The sequence below is a fragment of the Canis lupus genome, chromosome 28, assembly GCF_003254725.2.
Source record: "Canis lupus dingo isolate Sandy chromosome 28, ASM325472v2, whole genome shotgun sequence".
Taxonomy (NCBI): domain Eukaryota; kingdom Metazoa; phylum Chordata; class Mammalia; order Carnivora; family Canidae; genus Canis; species Canis lupus.
This window is the reverse complement of record NC_064270.1, coordinates 5784620-5809750: the sequence shown is the minus strand read 5'-3', so window position 1 is coordinate 5809750 and position 25131 is coordinate 5784620. Positions and strand designations below refer to the sequence as shown.

General features: G+C 44.4%; 1 long non-coding RNA gene across 1 annotated transcript in view; it reads right to left on the bottom strand.

Annotated features, from left to right (window-relative positions):
* The window catches only part of LOC118352713 (uncharacterized), a 49452-nt gene extending 24786 nt beyond the window's left edge, over positions 1 to 24666 (bottom strand). Inside the window, exons 1-3 of the long non-coding RNA XR_004810314.2 lie at positions 24536 to 24666; positions 16917 to 17034; positions 12577 to 13519 (exon numbers count right to left, since the gene is read on the bottom strand). This is a non-coding gene — a long non-coding RNA (uncharacterized LOC118352713). The remainder of the gene's footprint in view (positions 1 to 12576; positions 13520 to 16916; positions 17035 to 24535) is intronic.
* Between the last annotated feature and the right edge of the window lie 465 nt (positions 24667 to 25131).

The window sequence follows — 25131 nt, the reverse complement described above, 5'->3', positions numbered from 1 at the left end:
AGAGTCTCTCATGGTTGTATTGTATTATTTTAAAACTAATGTCAACCTCCTAATAGTCTCTTCAAAAATCACTTCAAGGGCAACAGAAAACCTCACATTGAACAATAATCTCCCTGATCTTGTCATAGCCTCCTAGCCTCCTAGGCTGGGGTAGGAATTTCAGCCCAGGCTGAACAATTCCTACCCGTATTAAGCTTTCAATCAGTCATTTCCCTCATCTCCTCTAATTTCCCTCTTTTTGATTTTTTTCACATGAACTACCATCAGTTTAGGATTACTTTACTCCTCGACTTGTGCAGCTGACATTTGGGGGCATGAACACAGGACTTTGCATTTATTGCTATCAATTGCCATCTTGTTGGCTTGGGATTATTATCTCTTTCTCATTAAGATTCAGTGTTGGCTGACTGAGAGCCTTTACTCTCTCTCTCACCAACCTAGCCTCCTGTGCTAACTCTTCTCCTTCCGGTGATGCTCTGGGCATGGGTAAAATGCTCAGCCTCCTCCACATTTGTTCAGATCAAATCCTCATTGAGAGCATAGTCAGTTCCTTAGGGCTCTACCCCAACTTCTCTCCTCTTTTCTGACTTCCTGTAGCAAGCATGGGCGACCAATAATTTTGCCCCTTAACTGCATGATAGCATGCATTGACTTAACTTTCCCTTCCAAGCTGTTAGCTCTGGCAGGGCAAGGGACCAGTAGCCCAGAATTAGTGGGTGATCAATAGGCATTTGTTGAACAAAAGAATTTCCTTAGAAGCATCATTGCATGCAATTTACATTACCACCTGTGTGCAGATACCTCCTCCTTAACCATACAGATAAGACCGACTTCTCAAACTCTTGCTATGGCATCTCTCTAAGTATAGCAGTAGTTAATATTTATTAAATATTTAATATACATGCCAGACACTGTTCTAAGTGCTTTCCTTGCACTAACTCATTTGTTCTTCACAACGTCTCTGTGAGAGAGATACTACTATTATTTCTATTTAGCCAAAGAATGGATGAGTAATGTTACTCACACAGGTAGTAAGTGATAGAGTATAAAGATCTGAACACCGATCATTTGGTTCCAGAATCTACACTTCACAGGATGCCCAGAGAGAAGCTTAGATGCAAATCATAAGGAACTTCATCATTAGGAAAACCTCAAGTATGCTCTAGTCGAAGTGATCTTCAATCTGGAGCACTTGTATTTCTAGGGGAATGGGAAGATTTTTCAAGGGGTGCTTACATATAGATATTTGAAGAGAATCTATTTTCAGATCCATAACTTCTGCATTATTATATTTAAACTTGATCTTTTTTTAAATTAAATTTGACCTGCCTGAGAAGTGGCTCATTTTTCCACCTTGCAAAAGGATGACATGGTCCTTGTTCGCCTACAATTTTACTTGAGTGCCTTGCTCTAAGACATAAAACTTCCTGGACACTGAGCCAAAGGGAAGCCTTAATTGAGGAGGGCACCATGAAGCCCAGGACAGCCAATCTTTTGGGGAGCATTTCTAAGTAAGCATTTCTGGTTAACTGCCTGAAAAGAACTATAAGAGGCTTGTCCACAATCCCAAGCTAGTTACTGGTAGAAGTAGAGAGAAGCTAGGTCTCTAATCATGGAAGGAAAGGATAAGTTTGGACAGAAAGGAGCAGAGAGGAAATTGCAGTCGGAAGAGAGGTGCAGAGGAAATTTAGAGACAGAAATCAGTAAACCCCATGGTAGAGACCTACAGATTTGCTGGGTCTGATCTTTGGAAGAATGAGAAAATGGGCTGGTTCAAGAACAGCAAAGGGATTTGAACCTGTCCTGAAGAGGCATAAAGCTGCAGTCAATTCCTAAACAGAAGAACCCCAAATGCTTTAGCTGGAGAATTGTGTGGGATAGAGATGGTAAAGGAGAATGTGCAGGAGACTGCTGCAGTGATTTAGGGGTGTTGTGCATATGTCTTGACCTGATAGAGGCTGCAGAACTGGAAAAGAGAGAGCAGGTCTGAATGAGGTGGCAGAGAAAAAAAACCAACAGGACTTTGGAGTAAATCCTGAAGAAGAGCAGGTATGGCTCCTCTGGAGGATGAATCATCAAAGAGAATGATCTTAGGCAAAGAATGTGGAAAAGGACTGTGGCAAATATTATAAAGAATGAGGGCATATCTATTTTCAGATGAGTTCAGGTGTTTGTATCGAACAAATCCCAGACACTGAAGGAAATTGGAATTGTAATATACAGCCACCGTCAGAAATCTCTGAGAAAGCACAAGGAACACATTAGAGATGAGTAAGTATACCCCCTCTAAAATAGTAGTGGGAGCAGTAGCTCATGGAAGAAATAGATCTGTTGAAATGACATTGATCTCCCAGCAAAATTCTGGGTGCACACTCCAGGAGAGAGGCTAAGCACCCGAGCTCTAGCATTGGATAGACTTAAAAGGAGCCAATCTCAGTTCCTCCACTTTCTAGCTGTGAAAGTGGCATTTAACCTCTCTGAGCCTCTGGTTCTTCATCTGCAAACCAGAGGTGATAATGACCACTTCATGGAGCTTTGAAGATGCTGTAACGAACTCATGTATGTAAAGTATTCTCTACAGCGCAGTAGATTTGAAGCATTCAATAAATTATAATAGTTACAGTTGTGATTTTTCAAATACATCATTAGTCAGGTGACTGGTGAATGCTTGGAAAAAAGAATTAGGGATAGCCAATCAGTCATTCATTCTACACATATTTATTGAGGGCCTACTAGGGATCTTTCCTAGGGAGAAGAGAGAAGATATAAAAAGGAATTGTGATTTATATTCTATCTGAAAAAGAAAGATTTGGCTTATTCATTAACTATCCCGAGTTTCCATTACTGGTTACACTGTATACAGTTCTTTCTGCTTGATCTGGCAGGGAGGTTGTAATTCTGCATTTTTGTGTGTGGCATTGCAATCTATCTGTTGCCATGGAGAGATAAAGTGAAAAGAAGGCAAACCCTGGCTTCAATACAAACAGTGTCAAAGAACAAATATAGAAAAAAAGTAATGAAAACAAATGGAAAAAGCAAAATGGCTTTCTGCTTGAGTGTGTATATGACAGCATGAAATCTCTTTTGTCATGAGGTAAAATAGGAAATAGAATCAATACCCCGTATTTTAAATATTGGTTGGAATTCATATTTTTAAGCACATTAAACTAGCCATGAAGATAGCAGGAGCAGAATGGAGAAAGTATTAATTGTAAATTACTACTGTACTTTATTTTCCTAGATGGTTAGAGCTAATTTTATAGCCAGTTTTTACTGGGGAACCCAACACCTGGGTTGTTTGAATTGCAAAAATGATATAACGCTGTATGTGGTTCCTTTCCATTTAGATGTGCAAAAAACAATTTAAGACATTTCAGTATATCATTTAAGTTCACATTCTCTTGCTGTAAACACACACCCTCCAGTAGAAAGGCATAGTCCAAGAAAGGGCACTAGCAATGATAAGGCAATCAATGTTTATTAAGCACCAAGCACGTTTTATAGACATGCAATATATCATTTCACTTATTGCAAACAATGGGCCCAAGAGACAAAGAAACGAAGGTTCAGAGAGAAGCTGTGATTTGTCCAGGGTGTCCCTGCTAGGGAGATGCAGGTCGGGGATTTGTAACTCAAATCTTCTGACTCTAAGATCAGGCTCTGCGCATTTCACGATGCCACCTCTTATCAAACAAAGTGGTTTTGGGGCCAGAACACAGCCTAGAGAGCAGGAGACTTGGTTCTTATTCCTAATGTTGAAAGCGATAGGCGAGTGGGGAAACTACTTTACTTTTCTGGGGTCATTTGCTCATTTGTAAAAGAAAAAACGGAGCACTACAATACTTGGGCTCACCTACAGCACCATCCACAATCCTCTGAACTATACTCAGAGGGGATTTACTGTGAGGCTAATCAAGCTTGAACTTCACAAACCCTCACCTGTCTGGCTCCTGTGAGTGCCGATTATTGCAGGCATTATAGAATGTTCTAGGTAGAGAGGAAAAGCCAGACTGCCATTAGAAAGCATTTCTATGTAAGCATTTCTGGTAAATTGCCTGAAGAGATCCCAGAGGAAGGGCCTTGAACTTCTACAATTCTAGGAATTTGAAGTCTAAATAATTTTTGCTCTTCTTCCTAATTTGTGTTTCACAGTTTTTCAATCCTTTTTTCTAAAGAAGGCCTTGCATATTATATAAGTGTCAGGATGTGTCTCTGTGTGTTGGTGCTGTGGGGCAGTAGGAAAAGTGTCAGAAAAAGGAGGGAAACTGAGGCGGGGACTTCAGAAGTCTCCCTAAGCTGCTGGCAATGAGGCTGCTGTCTTGCTCTGTACACTCACAGCTCTGCTCAGAGGTCGTGGGCAGTAAATCCCCTCCTCATCCTTCCTCAGACACATGACTGCTTTGGACAGGTGCTATCCCGACCTAGAGGTACCCTGATGCTTCACCAGTACCCATTGAGTATGGGCTCTGATCCTCCCTGAGTAGAAGTCTTGGATTAAAAACATCTTGTGAAGGGCACCTGGGTGGCTCAGGTGGTTAAGCATCTGCCTTCGGCTCAGGTCATGATCTCAGGGTCCTGGGATTGAGCCCTGCATCGGACTCCCTGCTTAGCAGGGAGTTTGCCTCTCCCTCTCCTCCCTCTGCCTTTCCCCCAGCTCATGCTCTCTCCTCTCACTCTCTCTCAAATAAATAAATAAAATATTTTAAAAATACCTTGGAAAAAAGTTAGAAATTCCATTTGGTCAGGTCTGTATATGGAAACCTTCCAGAGACAGTGGTAAAGAAAGGCCCAGAGGCAGGGGGCCCCAGAAAGGCAGAATGCCTTTGAGAATCAGTCTCAGCAGCCTTGCAAACTTCTAAAGAACCTTGCAAACCTCTTGATAACCAAGATCCCCTTTAGCATCCTCCGCCACCTGCCAGACCCACCTTTGCCAGCACAGCTTCCTTGCCGACTGCCATTCCCATCTCCAGTGATTCTCACTACACAGCAGGAAGAAAGCACAAGCCAGTGTGGGCAACAAATTCTCAGACTTCTTCTGCATGAGAATCAAAGCAATAATCGGGATAATTCAGGACAGAAAACTTATTTTTGCATTAACCTTGCTGATAACTTATTTCAGACATTTTCCTCTTTGAAATGTAATTGCTCCCTGTTTCTGCTTTACTTTAAAAGGCAAGAAATAATTTCAGAGTTCCTGTCCCAAGTTCAGTCTCAAGAGGTAGGCTGGTTGAGGAGAAGGGATCTTTTCCAGGCACATTGCCTTGTTTCTTGGAAATCTATCTTGACCTTAAGCAGACTAAGAGCTTGTAGAACTTGGATGCAAGCCTGTCTTCTTTCTCCTTTCCACTGTCCTGAGCACTGGCCCTCGCCTCTACCCTGATATCCAGTCGCAATGGTCTTGACCTTTGAGGGCTCAGCTTTTTCTCTGCTGAGGGCTAAAGGTTTAGAAGCCTGAAATGAAGTTCTCTGAGGACCCAGGTTATGTTCTGCTTGTCCCTCTAGAGATCAATGCCATCCAGCAGAACCTGCGGCTGTGTCAGAAAGGTTCCAATGCAGTAGCCACTAGTCATATCTGGCAGTGGGCATTTGAAATATGGCTAATGTGCCTGAGGAACTGAATTTTTAACTTTATTTGATTTTAATTATTTAAATTGAAATGGGCTCTTGCAGTTAGGGGCTGCCACTCTCAACAGCACAACTCTGACTCCTCTGATGACAGGTGCCCTGAGCCTGTACAGGTTTGTGTTTCTGGTTTTCAGAACCAAAATCATCAGGTAGGTATATTAACACTGAGAATGTGAAGAAATTGGTGGTATCAGACTTCCCGGAAACATCTGAAATGAGTCGTTTTGCCCTTGCTGTTCTGTAATTGATATTAAAGTGAGAAGGAAGCTCATACTTATGGAATGCCCACTTGGTGTCAGGCATCATAAATATATAATATTGTGTGTGTGTGAGACAAAAATATCTTACAACCTTCTGCCTCCCCAGGCCCTTGACGATGTCTATGAAATACAGGTTGGGGATGCTGGTTGAAGAAATGAAGGAAGTAGAGGAAGGGGTACACCACATTACCTGTGAAGAAGCTTGAGCCAATGGGGATCAGGGAATGTGATGTTTGAGAGGCAGATGAGATGGCAGGAGGTTTAGGGAAGGAAAGAGATGAAGGACTGGGGCAGCTGTCACCTGATGTGGGATTTTGGAGACTTACTTGGGTCAAGAGTTTTAAGGATAATTACCATGGCACTTTCTAGACTATGTCCCAGGCACTGTTTTTTTTTTTTTTCTTTTTTAAAAAAATTTTATATGTGTGTGTGTGTGTGTGTGTGTGTGTGTGAGAGAGAGAGAGAGAGAGAGAGAGAGAGAGAGAATGCAAGTATGAGCAAGGAGATGACAGAGGGGGAGGAGGGGAGAGGGACAAGCAGACTCCACGCTGAGCACAGAGCCTGATACAGGGCTCAATCTCATGCCCCTGAGACTGTGACTTGAGCCAAAACCAAGAGTCAGTTGCTTAAGTAAACTGAGCCCCCTAGATGCCCCATCAGGCACTGTTCCTTACATCTAGTAATGCATTTAATCCTGAGACCCTAGACCCTGGCCATATGAGAGGATAAGCCCTCAAATTTCAAGACCACTGAAATTGGATGTTAGGACAGAGGCAAGGGCAGTGATCAGGTTGGGAGGAAGGAGGAAGGAGACAGACACAGGCCCTGCATCTCAATTCCATAAGCTGTCTAGCCTACCTACAATCAAGATAGGTTTCTATTTTCTTTTCTTTCCTTTCCTTTCTTTTTTTTTTTTTTTTAGTATTTTATTTACTTATTTATTTGACATGCAGAGAGATAGCACAAACAGAGGGAGCTGCAAAGGCAGAGGGAGAAGCAGACTCTTCCCCATTGAGCAGGGAACCCGATGTAGGGCTTGATCCCAGGACCCTGGGATCATGACCTGAGCCATAGACAGGTGCCTGGAGATAGGTTTCTAAGAAGCAAGACAATTAGCCTCGAAAAGACTTGTTTTATCTCAGTGGTTCTACTTCTCATAAGTTTCTAGTCCTGTGAGGTAAATAGTATTATTACCTTCATTTCACAGACAAACAGACTGAGGCATAGACATGAACTAAAAAAAACCTTGTCCAAAGACACACAATCAGGAAATGAGGGAGCCAGGATTTACATGCAGACAGTCTGTTTTCAAGTCCATGGCTGAGTCAGACATGCAGTGCCCTTTGTTGGCCTGTTTGTCATCTTTAAAGAGACCTCTATTAGAATATACATTGCTTTTCAAGGTATTTTGGAGATGATTTCTGTTTCCTCTGAGTGTGACACTGACTGGGCAGGGTGGAAAGAAGGTCCAATTTTTACCTGATGCCCATTCATGGTCTCCCAACAGCTCCAAGAGGTATCTATGATTAGCCCTATTTTATACATTCTGAGAGAGGGAATTGCTTAGCCAAAATCAAGTCACAAGGATTTAAGGAAAGGCCTGTTGATGTCTCACATTCTTTCAGTTACACTGATGTGTTTTGCCTCCATAGCTATACCTACAGACCTCTCTTAGCCTTAGAAAAAGTCATTAGATTTTTTTTTTTACCTAAATATTGAATGAGTGAGAAGACATTGAAGAGATTTGGCAGGAAGGAAACAGGCCACAGTCCTATCCTGGAGTTGGTGATGTCTTACGGGGCTACTCCATGTTAATTATGAGGGATGAGTCCCAAGGCAGCAAAGGCAAAGTGAAGATGGTTTGCAGAAAATGAGATCTGTGAGGAGAGGCCAATGGAATTGGCTTCATAGATTTTAAGTGTGTTTTTCAACTCTTCTTTCCTACTGGTAGATGGCTTGGGAAGCTTTAAAAATACAGACATCCATATATTATTCATTCCGATCAAATAAGGCACAGTGGTGCCTCAGTAATCTTGCTTTTAATATCATTATTGAGTAATACATACTGCAGGCCCAGTTTCCTGAAATGAGGCCTGAAATGAGCAATTCTCTCATTGTAGAGACAAGGATAAGAGAAGAGGCAGGTGTGTGTATGACTGCAGCGGGTTACATTCTCACAGCTGCCCATTAGCACAGCAAGAGCAGCTTGAGTGTAGGCTGAAGACCCGGGTTCAGATTCTAGTTCTGGCTCTTACAGTTGTGTGAGTTTTACCCAGATCAGTCAATTCTTCCCAAACTTTAATTTTATCAACTGGAAAGTAGAGAGTATTTTGCTGCTTTACTATACTACCTGTCATATGGAATTGGATTTGAAGATTTAAAATTAATGATCGCCAAATTACCCTGGTGTACAGAAGATACCGAGTGGCTTTTAATACATCTGATTTAAGGATAAACTAGAAGATTTGGAATGAAAATGTCTGCTGGACATAGGAATTTGCCATCAGGAGAAATCATGAGTTTCACTCAGGAGATTTTAAATAATTTGTGATTTTCCTGGCACTCAGTACTGCCCTATACTTTAAAGTTTCCTTATAATTAAAAAAACTGGCCCCGGCATGATTTCTGACTAAGAAAAAAAAATCAATTATAAGACTACCTTTCATTTTTTTAAAAGGATTTTTCACCAACAGTACATTTTATCAATGAGTAATTATATTTCTTAATTGCATAACTGTCCATCAAACATGATTCCTTTCAAATGCTACAAAGTATTGGGCATTTCCTGAAAAGCCTGTTATCTGTTAAATGGCTGCCATGGAAATTCTTTTAAAGGCTGAGTTAAAACCAGACCTACATTAAAGTGCTTTAGAAGTATCAACAGAAGAGCTAATTAATTCTCTTCAAAGATGTTAAAATAGTTTAGAGTTGACTGTAGCATTGAAGGAAACGAATGACTGTCATTCTAGCAAGTCATGACTCCCCCTGCAAGGAGATGGTAATGTTATGGAGTGCTAATCTTCTAACCTTTATGACAGAAACACCAAAACCTGCAAGTGGGCTCATACATTCTTGGGTTTCATTCATTGAAGAGAAAGGATTCTTAATATGGAGGAACTGTCCTGCTCTTTCAGAATGTGGTCAGACCACATCCCGGGGCAACCACTGGGAAATTCACCTGTTTTCTTGTGAAGTTTTACAAGAAATAGAAGGGATCCGTTTCCAAAGGAGAAGTTGGAATTAATAGAGCTAGAGGGTGCTCACCGAGGACTCCCTGGAGCCTCTCTTAGGGCTGCTGTAGTTGCTAGTCAACTTTAGTCAGTGGAGCCCCAATCAATGACAGCATCTCCCTACTTTTTTCTATAACAACAGGGCAAAGCTGATTCTGCCTCTTAATAAGCCTGCTCATCTGCCTCAGTTTCCCCAGTATACTACAGAGAAGGCTTATCAGCAAAGACTGAAGTTGGCCCTCCACGTGGGCCTCCATCACAGACATTCACATCAGATGCTGGGGATGGGCCCCATGGGAATGGTAGGGTACTTGCTTTTCCAGCTACATCATAGGACCGGTATTGCTACATGTTCTTCTACTGGGACTAAGTCAAGTCGTGGTTCACTGATAGGTTGGTAATTTGGAGAGAGCTTGATTTTGATGTCAGAGACGAGAGTGGAACCTCCCAGTTTCCAGCTGTGTGATCTTGAGAGGGTAAATTAACCTCTCTACACCCAGGCGTCCTTAGCTATATGAGAGTGATGAAATCAATTTAATGTAGGGATTACATAAAATGGTGCATTTATAGCACCCAGCATGTAATAGGCCACTCTTAGGACAGAAACATAAATTTAAAAAATTAATTGTTGCTCCTGATGGTTACTTGTTTGGTAAATGATGCAATAGATTACAAAAGCTTAAAGAGTATAATAGGGAAACCTGTATTTCTGGAAAATGATTGAACTATACTAAAGTCATAATAAACAGTTCCTTAGAAAAGCAGGTTATAAAACTATGTACTTCTTTTTTTTTTAAAAAAAAGATTTTATTTATTTGAGACAGAGAGAGAGAACACAGAGGGAGAGTGAGAAGGAGAAACAGAGTCCCTACTGAGCCGGGAGCCTAACATGGGACTTGATCCCAGGCACCTGGGATCACGAATTAAGCCAAAGGCAGGCACTTAACCAACAGAGCCACCCAGGTGCCCCAAAACTATGTATGTGCTATGCTTGTTATAAAACCACATATGTAACATACATAATCATATTAATGAGAAAAGCCTTGGAGAATATGCGATCAGAGATTATCAACGGTTCCCTGTATGTGTGGTGAGATTTTATCTTTTTGCATAAATAGATTTTCTAATTCTTCTTCAATGAATATGCATTACTTATGAAATTAAAATCCATTTCTAAAACCATTTTGTAGTACTTAAATGGCATCGTTCATTTAAATTATACCTTTATCCCAGGTCATTCTTTCACATTAGAACACTGGCACTCCTGGTGCCCAAGGAGCCATCCTCCCCGCACCGAGTCGCAGGTGCCCAGGCCTGTTGTCCCAAGGTCGTGGGTATGGGACAAGGGAGAGAGGACCAAGTGAAGAATGGAGGAGGAGTGCCTCTGTATCCTGCTAATGGGCGACAATGCATTGCAGGATGGAGCACAACAATATTCAAGCGGCAAAACAAAGGAACTATTCCTGAATAGCATCAGGCAGGAAAAGCAGAGACTAACTCAGGGAATGGTCTTCCAGGCAGGAATCTATGTGGAAGAAATGTTCATAAAGTGGGCAAGGGCAGCCAGTCAGGTCTGTTACTCCTAGGTCTCTCCCTGCCTCTCTACCTACATCCTCTGTCTCCGTAGGATGCATTTCCGTGCCACTCACAGCCCCAGACCTCCACATGTATACCGCACGCTCACACCCGCATACACGCTTGTGCATTTCCATGTTGCTCAAGTCCTAGTCCTCCAGGAGGGGCTAACCCCCTCAAGATATCAGGGCCTCCTCCTAGCCAGGTTGGATTAGGTGGAGGATCTTCCTGGGGAAATCTAGTGGCTGAATGGAAAGAGGCAGAATTCTTGACTTGTTGAGAAGGAAAATAGAGGTCTGAGTCGGGGAAGAGGTGCCCCACTATTCTGCCGATGGATGAGCCAAGGCTGAAACAGAAAACTGTGGCCACCCGGCCAGGAGCAAGCGAGGTCAGGAGCCGGGCCGGAGACCAGCGCGGCGCGGCAGGCGCGTACAGCACGAGGAACCCAGGGCCTGTGAACCCGGTTCATCTGTCCTTCACTACTTCCTTTTTTTATTTTATTTTTTTTGTTTATTTTTTATTTTTTTATAATAAATTTATTTTTATTGGTGTTCAATTTACCAACATACAGAATAACACCCAGTGCTCATCCCGTCAAGTGCCCCCCCAAGTGCCCGTCACCCATTCACCCCCACCCCCCGCCCTCCTCCCCTTCCACCACCCCTAGTTCGTTTCCCAGAGTTAGGAGTCTTCATGTTCTGTCTCCCTTTCTGGTATTTCCCACTCATTTCTTCTCCCTTCCCTCTATTCCCTTTCACTATTCACTACTTCCTTATTGTGACTTTGGGAGAGTCGCCTCCCCGCCCTAAGCCTCAGTTCCACATCCACAAAATGAGCATGATTGCAAGGGCCGTCAGGGCTGTTGGGAGGATTCAGTGAGCGAGGACAGAAGTCACGGAGGTGTAGGGGTGTGCTCCGGGGGTGTGGGGTGTGCTCCGGGGCTCCAGGCTGGCCTCGCGGCTTCAAGGCAAAGGGGGCGGGGGCGCGGGGACTGCAGCGGGGCGAGCGCCCGGATCCAGGCAGTAAGAGGGTGGCCTCTCTGTAGAGGATTTAAGCCGCATAAAAAGCATTGCTGCCCACCCAATTAGCAAATACCAAATCGTGCTGGCAATTCCGAACCACGTCAATGATAGAATAGTCCTCCTCGCTGGGGAGATGCGCTCCCCTCCACACCCCGCCCGCCCGCACTGGGGCCGCAGGCCGCTCTGCCCCGGAATCAGCTCCCGCCCCCCCAGGCCGTGCGGCCGGCTGGCTGCTGCGAGAGGCGAGAGGAGCCACACGGTGACCCCCGGGAGTCGTCAGAGTGGAGCTCCTCCCAGGATGGACGGTCACTCCCAGTGGCCAGCAACAGGACAGAGGAGTCCCGCGTCCGTCTGGCGCGAGGCTGGGCGTCCCGGGCGTCCCGGGCGTGTCGGGGCAGGCGGAGGACCCGCTAGAACTGAAACAAAGCAATCTCCTTTTCAGCCAGAGCCTTTCGGCCAAGTTCTCCCTTAGTTCCCCCAGCATTTCTGCCTGTGGCTTCTTCCCAGAAGCTTGGGGGTCCCCAGGTTCCCCAGAACTGTCTTCCTGGCGGTATCCGTGGCGCGATCACGCTCTGCAGAGCAGCTCAGCCCCGGAGGGAAGCAAGGCCTGGAGGCTCAGCTCCGAGCCCAGAGGAGAGGCGGCGGCCGAGCAGGGTCTGGACGCGAGCGGAGGGCCGAGGCCCCAAAACCAATCTAACCAACCAAACGGAATTGCGGAGAACAAACTGGGAGTCGTGCGGGGGTGCGGGGCCAACAGGTGAAGCGGATTACGAGACGCAAACTTGCAGTTAGGAAATAAGGAAGTCACAGGGATGAAAAGTACAGCAAAGGGCATAGAGTCCACAGTATCGGAAGAACACTTACCATGGTGAGCTTTGAGCGATGTACAGAATTGTGGAATCACGATGTGGTACACCTGAAACTAATATAATATTGTATGCCAACTAAACTTCAATTAAAAAAAAAACCCATTTAAACCAGGACATATAAATTAAATGGCCGAGACTGGCTGGCGTCAGAGGAAAAATACTGTATAGTCTTTCCCACTTGTCTGGAAGTTCTGGCTCTCCCCATGTAGCATTCATTTTCCTGTTCTTGGTGGGACTATGGCTATAGGTAAATATTTCTTCTACTCGTGTTAGAAGAACAAAACCCCTGGCTTCTGGTTGAGGAGAAAATCTGGAGGATGTGGCATAATGTAGACAGAAGCAGGCTTGTCCCTTGCGGAGGTGGTGACCGCTGACCACCCATCTGGATTCTGGCTGCTACAGGGATGAAGGTGAATTGGAGCCTGGATCCTTTTTGACCAGAGAGCCCAGAAGTCTGGGCTGTTACCTGAACTCATCTGATATTTGAATGTTCGTTCGATTACAAACCAGTAGCGGCAGCATGGAGGACCAGAGAATATACACAGATGTGGCCCTAAGGCCACTCATTTTTGATGTCTGCATCAAACAAAGCTTCCTTTTTGTTCCCCAAGGGAGGTAAGATAACAATTTCCTGTGTAGGCTGGGCCTTCCAGGAGTGGGTGCTGTCTCTCCCCCAAGGGGGCTGGTCACATCCCACAGCTGTTCTTGTGAGATAACCGTCCTGGGCCGTCAGTCCCAGGGCTGGCAGTCCCTGGGGAGGATTCCAAGACTGCAGATGGTTGTGCCATTTTCTGCATCACTTCTGACTTCTATCTGGGCAGAAAATCTTTCTTGTCCTGCAGGTCGTGGCCAAAGCTCTAGCATATTTATTTACAAGGGACTAACGTCATCCGTGTGGTTGGATGGAAGGTGGGACTTGAAACTCCGTTTGCAAAGCACTTTATATCAAGATTGAGGAAAGATCGTAAAAAGAAAAAAAGAAAAAAGAAAAAGGCTGTTCTTATCAGACTTTGAAGAGAGGGCTGCCTGAGGCCATCAGAATGACCCCAGTGGAAACGAGCTTAGGATAGGATTGGTACAACTGTTCACACAAAGGCATCAATACATGAGAAGGTTTTGTTGTGGTGTCTTTCTCAGGAATAGTTGTATTCTGGCAATTCTTTTAAGCCAAAGGAATTAATCTTTATTAATGAAATGCTGACCATGGCACTGTCTTTTAAAATCCTTTTAGAATTAAGTACAAAGACCTAAAAGCACTCTCAACCAGTTAGGTCTGGCCTCTGCTTGCCTCACTGCCCTTACCTCACACAACTAGGCCTTTCCCTCAAACTGAATATTTTTTTAACACTTTGAGTATGTTATACTCTCTCTAGCGTATCTTTATTTGGCTGCCTTCTACCCATCCTGCAAGCCACTTGAGATGTCACATCCTCCCTAAAGCCCTTGCTCTTCACATCCCTTCCCACTGCCCAGGACTAGGCTAAGTACTCTCCCTGTGCACTAATCCTATAGTTTAATTGTATCATATCATGCTGTTGCAGGTTGAGTTCTCCAGGAAGCAGATGCAGCACTGTAGTTAGGCATGGAAAAGGCTGGGGGAGGGACACCCATGGACAGAAAAGGGGAGTGTTTGAATTTCCTGTGGCTACCATAGCAAATACCACAAACTTGGTGGCTTAAAACAACAGAAATTTATTCTCTCACAGTTTGAGAGGCCAGAAATTCACAAATAAGGTGTCAGCAGGGTGGTATTCCTCTGAAGGCTCTAGGGGAGAATCTGTTTCTGTCATCTTCTAGCTTCTAGGAACCCCCTAGACATCCTTGGCTTGCAGCTGCCTTAATCCAATCTCTGCCTTCAGGTTCACATGGCCTTGGTCTCTCTCCTGGGAGTCTCACTCTTATAAGGATACCTGTGATTACATTTAGGGTCTATTGGGGAAGATGAATGTTTCTATACCCTTCGAGTTTCATTTGGCTGGAGTAAAAAATTGGTGTGAGACAATGAACAGGAAAAAATTTAATTTAATTATGTACGTGAGACGATAAGCCCCAAAGGCAGTCAGGCATTTAAGGCATATATGCCATCCAGAGCTAAGGAGAAGGGGGTAGGGCCTGGGACTTCAAAGGAAAGGAAGACATTCACAGCAAGATGAAAAAGAGGAAATGTTTGGTAAACAAATGTTTGCTGGGCCATACAGCAACAATAGGACATAGGAAGGAATTTTAACAAACACTGCTTTGCCAAATCCCTCCCTATCTACCACACCTAGTTCATATGCAGTTGTCTATGGTGACAGCTCCCTTTCTAGAGCAGGTCCTCTATCTACCTTCTTTCAGGCAGTTAGGGGGAAGGTCAAAAGTTCCTTTTGAGCCTGCTCTTTCTTAAAAATACCCAGCCTAAAATAATTCACATGCCAAAGAAATACATTTTGGGGTGGTGAATTTTGCTCCCTCACAGGTCCATCTGGATCATCCAGAATGGCTTCCTCTTTGTCTTAAAATTCCTTAATTTATTCACATTAGCAAAGACTCTTTTTTTTCCAAATAATTTTCACAGACTCCAGGAATCAGAATAGGAACATATATTTTTGGGGGGACATACATGGACTGCAGAGAGCAAGCAGGTTTCGATAGGAAGGGCTTTCAGATCATGATACAGATCTCACAAAGTCCCTGCCAGCCATCAGGGATCTCTGGGGTGAAGAATACCCAGTAGAGGAGTTCTATGTTGCATGGAAATGGCTACAGCATTTGCTCAGTTCTCAGCTAGGGGCTGCCTTGAGAAAAGATTGGCCTTGACTGGAAAGCTGAGGTAGACTCTAAAGTAGCTAACAGCTGAGAGCAGCCCACTAACCATAGTCCTCACAGCCACACAATGAGTCCTCTCTTGAAGGGGACGTCTGAACGGCACATGTGCAAATCTGCCACGACCCACCTCTTATGCTCTTATGCCCTGCAAGGGGCACCTTTGCAAGGTTCTGGTGGGCCTCTCTTCCCAAGAGGAAACTTAAAAGAGGGAAGTCATTGCCGCAACTCGTTCTCAGGCTACACCTGGTACTCATTGTCCCTTATTTCAAGATCCATCTTGAATTCTCCTTGCCTCCAGCGGCCATCTTTCCTAGTCTAGGTAGCCTACCCAGCACTGCCCATGAGTCTATATGTCTTCTAACCTCAGGTCCATTCTCTTTCCAGAGCAGATGACCAGGTGCCCTGCTTGTAGCTCTCTTTCCATTGTCATTCAAGGCTACTGCTGAGTGAGGTTGTAGTTCCGTTGCTATCCATTTTTGGTTTGTACCCACGTTTGTACCTGCATACTGAGCCAACTCATCCACAAAGGTCAAGCTTTTCCTTCCTCCTTCAGCTGGTCTTATGGGATCACCTACATTGCCATAGTTATAAGCTGAGGTAGGAGCATCTACTCAACTATAATGGGTGGCATGAGTTCTGGGATACCTGTTTAAACTTGTTTGTGCAACTAACCTGTGCTTGGACCCAAAGGTAGCCTGGACCTGCTGCAGAGCCCTTCTCCGTTCCAGGCTCTACTCAATGATGGCCCATTCTATGGGCTGGAGCAGTATTTCTAGGTGTGGAGTATGTTGCCCCCAGACGCTGAAGAAATCTCCCAGGCATTGTGCTTTCTTGTTTTTAGTAGGGATGCAAGACACAGAAATTTATCTTTTGCTTTGGAGAGAATGTCTACCACAGTCTGAAACCAGGATCCCTAAAAGCTTCACTGAAGTGTCAAGTTCCTAAAACGACCAGGATTTATCTGTCACTCTGAAACACTTCTGTCTTACCAAGACTTCCAATGTGGTGGTCACCTCTTCCTTAACATGTCATCAGTTTATTTTTTTTTAAAGATTTTATTTATTTATTCATGAGACACACACACACACACAGAGAGAGAGAGAGAGAGAGAGAGAGAGAGGGAGAGAGAGAGAGAGAGAAGCAGAGACACAGGCAGAGGGAGAAGCAGGCTCCATGCAGAGAGCCTGACGTGGGACTCGATCCAGGGTCTCCAGGATCAGGCCCTGGGCTGAAGGCGGCGCTAAACCGCTGAGCCACCCAGGCTGCCCACATGTCATCAGTTTAATGGGTCAATGGGATATTGATATATCAATATCAATGTGATATTCTGCATATAATCCAGATGGTCTAGATCCCTTTGGGCTGTATTACTATGAAAGGAGGAGAGTGGAGCAAAACTGTAAGTGTATAGTGTTGTCCATTCCATTTGAATGTGAACTGTTTCTAATGGCCTTTTTAAACTCAGAATGAAAAGCATGCATTTTCCAAGTCAGTGGTTACATACCACATACCTGGGGCCATACTTACCTGCTCCAGCAATGGTACTACATCTGGTATAGCAGATACAATCAGGGCTCCCATTGGTTGCACTTGTAGTAGTCTATAGTCATTGTCTAGAATTCATTTGGCTTCTGTAGGGGCCAGACTGGGGAATTAAATGGAGATGTGATACAGACCACCATCCCTGCTGCATCCTGAGATCTTTAATCTCCACTATACCCTTCAGGGTATGATACCATTTTTATTTACTTATCATAACTAGAAATTTCTGAGACTTCCTCTTTACCTTCTCCATCATGATAATGCTTACCCAGAGACCAAGGACCTGACATAGGAATTACATCAACTGTCAAGTATAATAATCCTAATGATACATCTGGGAACAGGGAAAGTGACCACTATGTGGATCCATGGACCAGTGGACTCACTCTAAGCCATATTTTGGTTAGAAGTCCCTTTATTGCCTTATATTCATGTTTTCCCATTGCAAACAGGGAGGGGCCTGTGATGGTGTTTCAGTCTTTAGGCATCAATGACAATTCGGATCCTGAGTCTAACAGTTTTTGGAAGGCCTATTTCTCTTTCTCCAATGCATAGTCAATCAAGTAAATGGCAATAAGACTTTGGGGGAAGAACTTAGGTATCGTTACAGTGCATACTTGCCTTAGTATTGTAGAGTCCTTCTTCCTAGAGGGTTAGCCACTTGTGAGCCAACAGGCTTTAAATCTGAAAACTGGCTCAGGTATGGCAACTTGGCAAGGTTATCGTAACTTTGTATTGGTGAAATGGCCCTCAGCCTTCTGCTTATTCATTTTTCCTCCTTTTGGTTATGTATATTTAACAGGCACTCTGTTGGTTGCCTATCTATTTTGTTCCTTGGAATGCTGAGTTCCAGTCACAATCTCCACGATGCTCTCTCTATAGGTTAGGCCCTCTAGGCTGCCACTCTGTTCTTGTCAGTTGTGATGATAATTACAACCACCTGGCTTCTGGTGGTTAACTACCACCACCTGGCCTTAATTACTTTGGAGGCGCCCAACATCCCCACTGCTATCAGTGAGCCAAATTCAGTGACACTCTCCTATTGTCAGCCCCAGAGGAGTGCCACCACTGAACCACTTAGTGATGCTGGTCACGTCCTTCTTGCCAACACATTCTCAGGGCCCCTGGTAAATGGTGTGTCTTCTGATTGGCCTTCTGACCTCACATAATACACTCATTCCTGCAAGTCCACTTCCCTGAGCCTTTTAATTTCTTCCCCTATGTCTTCCATGGCACTCAGGCATTCCAGCCTTTCAGCATGGGCCATCACTTTCTTCAGGCATCTAGAATCCACCCCCAGAGCAAGTTTGTATTGCTTCTTGGAGTGTTTCTTGTATCTCAAGAGAGTGACCCAATTCTAAATACTCTCCTTCATTCAGACTTATGTTCCAGCCTCCCTGATCAAGCACCTAATCTCATGTTCCAGTGTCTTTGGTGTTACGATTGCTTTCTTCCCTTAACAGGCCTAGCCTATCCCTGGCTGGGTTGAGCTGTGACTTAACCCTGATGGTAGGCCCAATGTCCAGGAGAGGAAGAGGGAAGCCACCTGTTGCCTTTTGGGGGAAAGCTCTCTGTATCATTTTCCTGCACAAGCAATGTGCTAGCTCTTGACTAATTGAAACGAGTCACCCTTGAAGGTTCAGAGGAGTCTAGGGAACATCCCATGTGTCATGTCATGATCTCAGGTTTTGCCAACCAGGGCCCGACTTTGGGATAACAGCCCTGCCTTGATTGAGCATTGAATGGCCTTTGAAGTTCAGTAGCTATTAAATCTTGGACTTCGCTTTCAGCATTCCTGCTCACCCAAGTAAAAGGGCTCCTTTGCAGGAACTCCCTTCTTACTTAGTTTCAGTTGCTAACTATTCTCAACTTTTCACTATCCTCATATTGGGTATCAACGCAACTTAGTGATAACCATTCAATTCCATTATCTTTATACTTACAAGCCTTGAAGTGCATTTCAAATGCGTGAATCAGGGTGCTCTCCTCTGTCTACATGCCCTCCCAGCTCATCATGGGTGAAACTTTTAATAGCTGGACTGCCATCTCATGCCAGAGGCTACCTTCAAACCACCAACCACTGGGAATAGAGGGGTCCTCATAATCAGCTGGGTGGGAGTGATTCAGTCCCTAAACCTTTATCTTACCACTGGCTTTCTCAGATCATTCTTGGTACCAACTGTTGCAAGGTAAGTTCTCTGGGAAGTAAATGCTGAAATAGGGCTAGAAATGCAAAATACTTATTGGGTAGTAATACCTGTCAAAAGAAAAATCATGATTGTGTAGAGAAAGACATCAGACCAGGGTAAAGCTCCACTAGCCCAGCAAGAGTTTTGGAGCAAAGACACCTATGAATGCAGTCTGAGTTTAAATGAAAATGGGAAGAACTTTGCACGATGGTCTTGCTCTGTCCTTGGCTGGGGAGTAGGTAACCAGATGTTCAGTTAAATTTATATCTCTGATCAGTGAAGAATTTTTTTTTTTAGTATATCCCATCAATATTTGGGGAATTCTTATCTAAAAAAAAAAAATCCACTATTTATCTGAAATACGAATTTAACTGGGTATCCTGTGCTCTTCTTTGCTAAATCTGGCAACTCTAGCTGGGGTCACCCCAGGAAGTGCACACTCTCAGCTACCACTGCTTCACTCAGCCATTGTCTGGGAGCCACCCTGAGAATAATGTGACCTTAGCTTGAAGGCTGAGGAGGACCTGAAAGTGCGAAGTGCTGGAGGCTGTCAGCTAACCATACTCCCAATAGCTGGGCAGCAAGTCCTTTCTTGAAGGGAGAACAGAGCAGATTTCTGCATATGACACATTTATTTTCAGTTTAACTGTTGTGTCCTGTGCTAGAAGTAAGCCCAGTGAGGGTGTGAAAATTGTCTCTTGCTTATTGTTGTATCTCTAGTGCCTCACAGTGCTTGGCTAATGGGAGATGCTCAATTATTATTTGCTAAATTAAATTGTACTTAAGACTTCAGGGATCTGGGAGTATTGAAGAAGCACAGAAAGAATTCCTCTTGTCTGTCCCAGAATCACATCCTGAGTTCAGCTGACCCTTTGATGACTTCCCATGCTGTGTGGGCAGTATGCGCAGGTAACAGGCGGAAGGAAGACTGGCTTTACACTGTAGAGTCTGAGTTCACAGCCACTGAATTTTATGCAGAGCTAATTATTTATGGAATTAATTAAATGCTTTCTAAGTAAGTAAAGATGATTCTAATTGAGGAATTTCAAGAGAGACCTCATACATGAAGGTAGGTATTTTGTGCTTAATTTAATGGGTTGTGCTGTTTCTCTTCATGTATATGTCCCACACAGGGCCCCAACTCAACAGACCGCGACAAAACTTAGCATTGTTCTGGTGCTGACTCCCACCATCTCTCTCCTGTCATATAAGCCAGGAATCCTCGAGCCACCCAACTCCAGCAGGCAGTTTCCAGCCACTGAGTAAGTTCTGCAGATTCCACCTCCTTTCCTCTGTCACAGCCATCTCTTCCTCTCTATCCTTACTGCTACCTCGAGTTTAGATCGTCATATCTTACCAGGATAAGAGCATGCCAGTTGGCCACCCTGCCTTTGGTGTCACCCTCTCTCCAATCTATCTTCCACCTGTCAGGCATTTAGCTCTCAGACTTCAAATAGATTGCATTGCATCAAATCAATCAAGTCATGTTATTCTCTTTCCTGAAATCTCTCAGTGGCTCCCCTCCTTTTGGGATCATGTCCAAACTTCATCTATTACCCGTGTGCCAGCAAGGTCTCTTACTCTATTTTTTAAAAAATATTTTACTTATTTACTTGGGAGAGAAAGGGAGAGTAAGAGACATCACAGAGGGAGAGGAAGAGGGAGAGACAGACTCGCCACTGAGCAGGGAGCCCGACGTGGACCCCAAGGACCCCAAGATCATGACGTGAGCTGAAGGCAGATGCTTAACCAACTGAGCCACTCAGGTGCCCCCTCTTACTTCATTTTTAAGTGTGTAGTAAAATGATGTCACACTCTTACTTTACATACTTTATTGACTCCCCACAGATGATAGGGTAAAGTCCAGCCCTCTGTGTGTGGACCGCAAGGCCCTCTGTGGTCTGGACCTGCCTTCATTCATGCCATATCATCCCTCATACTGTCTACTGTTGCTAACAGTCCTGTGAACACATTAAGCTCTTCCATATCTGGCAGCCTCTGTTCAAACTGGTCCCTCTGCCTGAAATTACTCTTCTGCTACCTATCCATTACCTTTATCAGCACTGCTCAGACTTTCTTGTGGCATCAGTCACTTGGGGATTGTGTTAAAATTTGGACACTGAGGGATCCCTGGTGGCTTAGCGGTTTGGTGCCTGCCTTTGGCCCAGGGCACGATCCTGGAGTCCTGGGATCGAGTCCCGCGTTGGGCTCCCGGCATGGAGCCTGCTTCTCCCTCTGCCTATGTCTCTGCCTCTCTCTCTCTCTCTATGTCTATCATGAATAAATGAATAAAATCTTTAAAAAAAATTGGACACTGATTCATTAGGTCTGGAGCATGGCCACAGATTCTGTATTTCTAGATGCTGATGCTGCTGGTCCCTGGACCACACTTGAATAGCAAAAGCCTAAACCAACTGTTTTTCAAACCCCAGAGAAAGGTTACCATGTCTCTGAAGCCTTTCCTAAACATTCCCAGAAGAATTGTTTTTTTTTTCCTTCCTGCACCTAGAATTTCCTGCGACACTTGTCAAAGCACTAGTGACATTGAATGCATTTTCATGCTTCTAGCCCAAAAGTTCTATAAGGGCAGGAACCATGTTGTCATCCTTGGATTGCCAGCTCTCACTCAGCACCATGCCTGGCATGTAGCTGGCATTTGATAAAAGTTCATCAAATGAATGAGTGTAGAGTCGTCCTTAGAGAAATGAAAAGCGTATTTACATCTAGGATTCCCTTTTCCCCCAACTTTCTGATGTTAAGACTTGAGTATACGAAAATAGAATCCTTTGGGTGCAAATACTCAACCCAAATTTGCTTTCCCAGACTGGCACAGGTAGCTGGTAGAGAGGGACAATGGGAAGCTCAGAGAACTGAAAAAGGAGTAAACAAGCAATCTTCAGGAGAGCATGGTGTGGAGACACCAGAGATCTCAGGCGCAGGGACTTGGCGGCCTTTTACGTAGGAGGGGCCATCAGTTGACTTGACCTGGATTGCCTCCTGTGCATCTTTCATTTCCGCTGATCTCTGCTTCTTCTTGTGTTGGGCTTTTAACTTCCTACTGCAGATGGGCCTAACCCAAGGTGTCAGGCTCTGGGCCCTCAGAAACCTCCATTTAGCATCACTGCAAAGAAAGCTCTCTCATCCACCCCATGGCCATGGCTGAGTGTGCGTGCGGGGAGGTGGAGCTGAGTGGGGAGAAGTAGTGCATGTGTCCGTGTGTCTGTGTGTGCGAGTCCGGGGGTGGGGGGTGAGCAGCAAGGCTTGCTCACAGAAGAAATAAAATGAAAAATTTGCTACTTTACAAGGAATACATTAGTCAGCTAAATCACCTACAGTTCAGAAAAACTGTCATCAACACAGAGTAGGGGTTAGGGAGGGAGATAGGTCAGAGGACAGATGCAGGGAGGCAACCCTCTTCTCCCCCCTTCTCCCTCCCACTAGTGGTGAGTACTGGTGCCATGTGTTTGGAGTGTGGAACCAAATTTCCATGCATCTGTGTCCTCTCAGGGATGGCAATCCATCATGCCCTGGGTTGTGTTCACAGACAGCATTATGGAAGCTTTTAGTAAGCAACCAGGCCTGACTTTTGAATTACTTACTGGCTTTGGTATGCTCATCTGTAAAGTATGACTAATAATAATACCCACCTCACAGAGGTGTTGTGAGGCTTAACATCTATTAAGCTAAAAGCTGGCATGTAAAGCAAGGACCATGTTCCTACTTAGAGGTTCTGAGAGATGAAGTAACTTGCCTCAGGTCACACAGCTTGCTAATCATAGAGTAGGATTTTAAACAGTCTGTCTGATTTCTGTGCTTATTTCCATCAGAGTCATAAAGCTAAGTCCCTTGATACTGGAGTTCCAGGTAGAGAGGAGAACTGTGTGCCTGTTTGCCAGAGCCTGTTGTTACACAGGAGCACAGTGTGACCGCAGCACGCCTGGGAGTCCCTGGGAGGGAAGGAGGGAGGCGCAGTGAAAGGAGTTTGCCAAAAACCATACATAGGAATTCTATCAGTACAATGAGATCTTTGCCCCCAGAAGAAACTACAAATGAGGGTATGCTCCTGGGAATATAATTTTTTTAATACAAGACACGGTTTACCTAAAAGAAATGCTTCTCCATAAAAAGGAAACAACCTGGCAGTATTCTACATTTAAATACAGGATGATTTGCTCGGCAGTTGTTCTGTTGCCAGTTTTAAAACTCTGAGCCAACTTCCTCCCCAGTCACTATCTGATACCAATTGCTTGGCTGGCTCAGGAAATGCAAACTAATATTAGGCAGAGCAGAAACATAGCTAGCAGGATTAGCTGGTTGCTAAAAAGAAATGTGATGTACACCTAAACAAATGAGGAAAACTCGGGTGGTCATCCATCCATTTATATGAGCCCTGTCAGCGCGTTCTTCAGGTTTGGGTTCACAGGATCCACAGGCGAGTAACCTGCTGTTCTCACTTCCCTCACTCACTCACCATGCGCCGGCCCTACCCCTGGAGCAGGACAGCGCCTGGCTGGTCCCCTCCGCCAATAACTCCGTCCTCATTCTTTTGACTTCCAGACAAAACCAAACCAAACCAAACCAAACCCACTCAGAAACAAGATAAAGAAGAAGAAAAGCAAAGCAAAAAAAAAACCAAAAAAACAAAAAAAACCAAAAACCAAAAAACAAACAAACAAACAAAAAAAACAAAACAAACAAAACCAAAAAAAAGCAAAAACAAAAAACAACCTAGAAATGTTTTTCCTTGAACCCTGAACCTGGTCCTAGGATTGTTTTATGCATTTTTACATATTTTAGAACTCTTTTTGTCTTTGTCATTGTCTTAATTTCAGGAGCCATACAGAAAAAAAGTAGCCTCAATGAACACATAATACAGCCCTCTTACATTTCTTTAACTACCCTGAAACTGCTTCTGGAAACATCTAAGCTGAGAGGTTTGTCAGCGTGACTGCTGATGGAAAGATTCTTGAGATCTTGCAGAAATGACAACAGAGGCCACCACACCCCAGATACACTTGGGCACCATGCAGAAGCCATGATCTTGCTGTGTTTCAACTCATTTAATCCCAACAGCAACCCTATCAGGTAGGGCTTTTCCTTGTGCCCCTTTGCAGATGAGAAAGTCAAGGCTAGGTGATCCTGCCTCAGGTCATCCAACTAGTAAATGTGAAGCTGTGATTTCAATTCATCCAGCAACAATGAAAGAAGAGTTAACACTTACTAAGCCCTAATCATCTTCCAGGAACTCTTAAAGGTTCTACATGTATTAACTCATTTAACTATTAACTTGTTAAAGACACCACCTTATTAAAAACAACCTTTGCTGGGCCATTTTCTGCCTGGAGAGGTATAGGGGGCCATGCTTGGTGTGGGGGTCAGGATCTCTGAGCTTGTTTCTGAGGGGAAAATCAGTACCTGTTCTCCCCCCCACGCCATACACACACCAGGAGGAGCAGGGTCCTTGGGCCCAGGAAGTTCAGTTGGTGCTGGAGCTTTGCAGGCCGGTCTCTGGCTGCTGCAGGACATCACTGACCCTTGTGCATGTTAAAGGCCACTGCATACCAGTGCTGGTTATATTTACACAGTGGGCTAAAATTAGCTGGCATGCTCTCCTGGCAACCGGCAGGATATAAATCTCCCATTTTATCTAGTGATGCTAATTCTGGCAAAGCCAAAAAGGGTCCTTCTGCTGTTCTCCATGGATAGGCATTCAACAACAATAATATCCTTTTCCTTCCTCTTCCTCTTCTCTACATTTTAGGAAACTTCAAATATAAATCCAGGCTGACCTTGGGTCAGGACAAATACCTATAAGCAGTGAAACCTAGTGTGTGGGTAGGGGTTCTATAGACAGGAGAGTTTAGGGGCTTTTCTGGGATGGAAAAAAATAAAATGAAAACATATCACTGGCTATTTTCCATCATCACTGAAAAAGCAGTGAACTTAGAAGGGTGTCACTCAGAGAGCACTGGCATTGTGAGTACAAATGGAACATTCAGGAGAGGGGTAAA